The following is a 5,834-nucleotide window of genomic DNA, read 5'->3' on the forward strand; positions in this document are numbered from 1 at the left end:
TCTATTAGAACCCTTCAATCCTGAACCAATTTCAGACATGGACTTCATCTCTTCCCTATGAGTGACATGAGTTACATTTACATCATGTTTCTCTCGAAGAAGAGGGTTCATGCACAGGTTATGTTTCTTCAAACATTTTCTTTCTCCTTAATGTTTTGATTTTGGAGAAAAAGTGAAATGTTGGTCTTGGCCTCCTGGAAGCTAATCATTTTGGTAATAAACTTTCCAAGGTTCTTCTGGTATCTGTGACTTGGGAATTCTGCTCTCCACAGCTGATCTTACCTCAAGACAAGGTGAGGCCTGGTGTCTGGGTAGGGCTGCATGGTGCATGGGTGAGGTGCAGACCCATGTCTTGGGTTGACCTTGACTGAGCTGCTCTTAGGCCAGGGCAGTGTCCTGAAGATGCACATACTTTACTCTGGGTTTAGGACAGTACCTCAGTACCCAGGTCCTGCTTCTCAGGTGATTGTCCTCTCAGAAGTACATCATTTCTATACAGGTTTCTTCTGAAAATTAAGAGTTAAAAATTACGTCAGAGCTATTAGAAATATGAGTAGAATGTGGGTAAGAAAAGTACATGCTGAGAGATTCTTAGGGTAGCCAGCAGTAGCCGAAGAAGTGCTACTCATTTTTTAATTTGAGAAAAAGTGAAATATTGGTCTTGGCCTCCAAGTGAGTGTCAGCAAAAACTGTTTAGGGTAGCCAGGAACAAGGAAATATATTAATGGAATAAAAAAATAATCCATCCACTTATTTAAGGAAGCAACAGATTGCTGTTGAGAGTGTTTTCAGAATACAGTATTGCTTCTTCTTTCAGAGAGTTTTATTACAATCCTTGTTCATAACTTCTGTTAAGTATAGAGAAAGAAGGGGCAGGGATATAGCTCAGTTGGTAGAGTACTTGCCTAATATTTGCAAGGCCCTGGGTTCAATCCCCAGCACCACACACAAAAAAAGTACAACTAGAAGAGACCAAGGAAACAGTACATGCTGAGAGACTCTTAGGGTAGCCAGCAGTAGCCAAAGAAGTGCTACTTATTTTTTAATTACCTGTAGCCCAACAACCAAGTGAGTGTCAGCAAAAACTGTTTAGGATAGCTATGAACAAGGAACTATATTAATGGAATAAAAAAAATAATCCATCCAAAAGGGGACAGATGTGTCCCCTGTTGAAAGTAAGGAAATGGGGCTCTAGAGAGGAATAATAAAAGCAAATAGAAGAATGATAAAAGAATATTTGCATGGCAGACTATTTGTTTACAAAATTCTTTCAACTGTCATAAAAACATGTCTTGTTGTTATAAATATGAATTATAGCTGTTATTTCCTACCCATGTGCAGATCTGCGATGAGCATTGCAATGGAGATTATATTTAATACACTCTATACTTTGATGATTATCCATATTTGATAAGTTTTTTTAAATCCTGGAGAATAAAAAGGTTGAATAATTTGCCTAGAGTGGCACAGCCAGTTAGTAAGCAGCGGATCAGAGCCATTTGACCTCCAGCTTTACCTTCCTGACCTATTGATAGGCCCTTCCCCTGATTTTTAATAATGTCATGGGTCATATTCGTAACTGTGACAGAATTGAGGCCAGCGTTCATTCCCCTAAGGAACTTAATTAATTAGCTGGTGAGTTGAAGTCAGGAGTGGTGACATACACAAATGGACAGTCACCAGTTTCTATATAGTTGCTGGCAGCTGAGTTCAGATTTGGTTCTAAGCTACCTAGCATCCAGAACATGCAGGGAAATGCAAGCAAGTACAGTAGTCAGAGTTCATACAATTAGCTCTTTTTTCTGGAGGGATTTAGTCTTCCCTGGCCTGTGACAGTTCTTCATGACTTCTTATGGGGAGAGAATGATGAATCGATACCAATTTCCCAAATGGTTCAATAAATGTAATAGTTTTGTAGGGCTTCCGTGTAGATCCATGTTTAAGACCAAAACCCATCAGGACAGTTCTGTGAAGGGCAAAGACCAGGTGCTTCAAGTGTGCAGATCTGGCTCTGTTATGGATAAATGGTAGGCATTTCATATGGATAAGGACAGCTAAGATTTATGCATCTCTTTCTCTATGCTAAATGCTGCAAGAAAGAACTGAGTGAGGATTGTTCCCCTGAATTGTCACACAGCTGTCTGAGTTATTATTTCAGATCGATCTAAAATATGCCCTAGGAAAAACTAGGACAGAATACCTCAGAATTTTGCTTTCACTAGGTGATCAGATTGAGCAAAATTCTTTCCTGTTTCCTTGTATTATTGCTCTTTTAAAGAAATCACATATTTTACTTTCATACTTAGAAAAGCAAAAGATTTCCAGGAACTAAATTTTAGCCTTCAACTTTGAATGATGGAAAAATCAAAGAGATTGATTCATCATAATGGTAATTATGGACTGTTTAACTCAGTCATGCTACTCAGTGTAAGTTCAATTGAAAAATAATTTGTGAATGAATAGGTTAATGGTCATCGTCTTGTATGCTTTTATTTATTACTGTCTTGTCTCACTTGTTATTTGACTATTAAACATGTTATTTTCCTAAATTTAAATTTCCATTTGCTGATATTTTAGAGTCTATTTTAAAACACCTGTAGTTGAATATGTTTTGGGTTTTTTGGCTTCTACTTTCAGAGGAAAGGCCAAGGCGTAGCAAGGGTGAAGGTTTTCAGATTTCAGTTAGCATCTTAGTTCTTCTCTATAATCAGGAAACTCATACAAATTAAGGTTATTATATTCTGAAACTGTAATCATAGGGCCAATTTGTGGTTTCACCCAGAGAAATTCACACATAAATTTCATTATTTAGTTCTTCATTTAGAGAATGGCTAGTGCATTTCATTGCAAAGACAGGAATTAGGAAACACAGACACTGACCTATGGACCATTTAAAAACATGGCTTGATAGAGAAGGTGAAAAAGTATTTTCAGTTCTTTAATGGGCAGATTTATTAGAATACTGTAGGCAAGAAAACTGGTAAGACTTTGGAGGAAGGCGATGCTCCATCCTAGACAGATGTGGGCCTAGGGCTGGACACTGGGGATAGGCAGGATTTGGAATAGTGGCAAAGCCAAGAAGAGAACATGGTAAAAGAGAGACACCAGCCCCATTCCTCCTTCTGCTAGCTCCTGTGGCCTCTCTGCCCTGCGGGGCCGGGGGCGCCCCCCCCCCGAACTCAGCAGGGATTCAGATGCCTCACCCACTCCACTGCCATAAAAAAAAAAGCACTGGAGGTGGTAGAGACTGTCCTGAGTCATTATCACTCACAGTCTCCCACTGGCCATGGATCAAGCAGGTGAGTGCTCTGTCCTAAGGGCCCTTTCTGCTCTTAGACCCTCTTACCCAACCATGTTGTCACTTGGTATCTGGCATCTCTTCCTTCCACATCTCTCTCGCCTCCTACAGCACCCACCCTTTGTCTCCTCTTAGAGTTGCATACCTAAATCTGTGGCTGTGATGCTATTTTGTGGGGTACCAGGGATTGAATTCAGGAGCACTCGACCACTGAGCCACATCCCCAGCCCTGTTTGGTATTTTATTTAGAGACAGGGTCTCACTGAGTTGCTTAGTGCCTCTCTGTTGCTGAATCTGGCTTTGAACTCACGATCCTCCTGCTTCATCCTTCAGAGTTGCTGGGATTAAAGGTGTGTACCAGTGCACCTGGCTGTGATGCTGTTAATAAAGCATCTGCCCCTAAGTATAGTTCCCTCCTTGGGATATCGTTACCTCCTGCAACATCAGGGAGAAGAGCAGATAACTATAAATTATGTTCAGCCGAATCCACTGACCTGATGGGACCGAGAATTGGGAAGGGGTTTAGGGCAAGTTCGCCAAGAAGGAAGGACGAGGTTTCAAATTCCAGAGCGAGATATCAGGGCTTTGCACTATTAACACCTAGAAACCTTGAAGTATTATGAGCAGGAGATGTATATAATAAAAAGGGTAATGATTCCTGTCCATGTTTGATAGAAATAAGGTTTTATTGGTTCTGATATCTCTATTCAGCTGTCACCTGTTTTTACTCATTTTCCTCTCAATGATAGAGTAAAACTTGATTTTTTCCATTAAGGTAGATTCTTTCCCTTTATTCCCCTACTTTTCTGCAGGCAACTAGAAGAAACTATTAGTCTTCTGAATTTACTTATCCATCTTACTGTGACAACTCATCATTGTCAATGTCACTTTCACTCTCTGTCCTTACAGTCTTTCTGTGTAAACACATTACAGCCCTTTCCCCCCATCATAGCCTCCAAAAGACATAATCTGTATTTTATTTCTCAAATTAGAGAAGGCCAGCATTATACATTTTAAAAGGCCACTTTGTTCTTTTACCCCACCCCCCTTTTTTTTTAGACATTCTTAGTCCTTGGGAAAATTAATATATGGCCCAGGGAACACAAATCCCCCTTTGCTGTTAAATATGGGACAAGGCTTACAGTCCAGATAACCTGGCGTTTTTGTTGTTTTCTCCTTCACTCTTCTGGGTTTATTACAGTTTCTAATTTGAGCTCACCGTGCTGGCCAGACTCTAGACTACTTCATTTTCAAGAGGATTTCTTGTTGTGCACTGACACTTAGAACTGTGAACCACAAATATATATATATATATATAATGGAATTTTCAAGTAAAAATAATATATAGTATGATTGGACTTTATGAATATATTTGCTTCTGTGGTGAAAGATGATTACCCTCCCAGGAAATGGCTTAAAAACAAAAAAAAAAGTAGAAAAAAGTAACAGTCCCAGGCTCTCTATATGGCATATCTATATCACATATATTAAGTAGTATGGAAAGTAAAACTTTAAAATGCATGTATGTTTTCATTATAGAACATGAAAAGAGTCATTTTGCTAAGGATAATTTATAAAATGGAAGATGTTTTCTAGTTGTATGGGAAATGCACAGGCTTGTGGAGTCAGGTCCTCTTAGGATTTGGATCTTAGCCATTCCCCGAAGGCCCATGTGCTTTGGGCAAGTAGAGGAACCTTTAGGGGGTGTGGTCTCATGGGAGGAAGTTGGGCCGTTTTGGGTGTGCCTTTAAAGGGGACTTTGGGATTCCGTCTTGTCCGTCTGTGATGAGTTTCCTCTACCACATGCTGCCACCATCATGTACCCTGCTGCCACAGACCGAAAGCCACAGGGCCATGTAATCAGGAACTGAAACTGTAAGCCAAAATACAACCTTTTTCTCTTTTGTATATGTTAGGTATTTTTCACAGTGACAGAAAGCTGGCTGATACATTCTTAGCAGTCTTTAAGCTGTGGTCCTCAGCCCTGGGTCCTGTTGGGATACTCCTGGGGAAACAGTTGATCAGAGAAGTGCACTGAGCCCACCTCTCTTCAAATGGAATAGCCTTGCCTTCACGTCCTCTACACATCGGACTGTGCTGGTTTATAAAGAATGACTTTCCTAAGAGGCATTAAAAAAACAAAAAAACCAACCAAACAACAACAAAAAAAAAAACAACAGTCTGCAAACCACTGATAGAGTCCAAATACACAGGCAATTTCACAACACCTTCTATAGACATTAATAAATGCAGGTAAACACCTAGATCTATGTGTTTTCTGATGATGTTGTGATCCTAATGTGTAAGTATTGTAAAATGTGTTTTAGTTAACTTATTAGAGGATTAGTGTACATAGAAAATGCAAGATTGTGTTTGAAATTAGAATTTCCTGAACATATTCTTTCACTCCGGGGTGGGGGGACACAGATAATGCATTTCTCATTGGGTATGAAATCTGATGTCAGTAGAATTATTGAAAGTCTTTGTGAAGTGGTAATTTCAGGTTTGACTATTTTGACAGCAGGTGGAGCTAGTT

The sequence above is a fragment of the Callospermophilus lateralis genome, unplaced genomic scaffold (genome assembly GCF_048772815.1).
Source record: "Callospermophilus lateralis isolate mCalLat2 unplaced genomic scaffold, mCalLat2.hap1 Scaffold_3565, whole genome shotgun sequence".
NCBI classification, from domain to species: Eukaryota; Metazoa; Chordata; class Mammalia; order Rodentia; family Sciuridae; genus Callospermophilus; species Callospermophilus lateralis.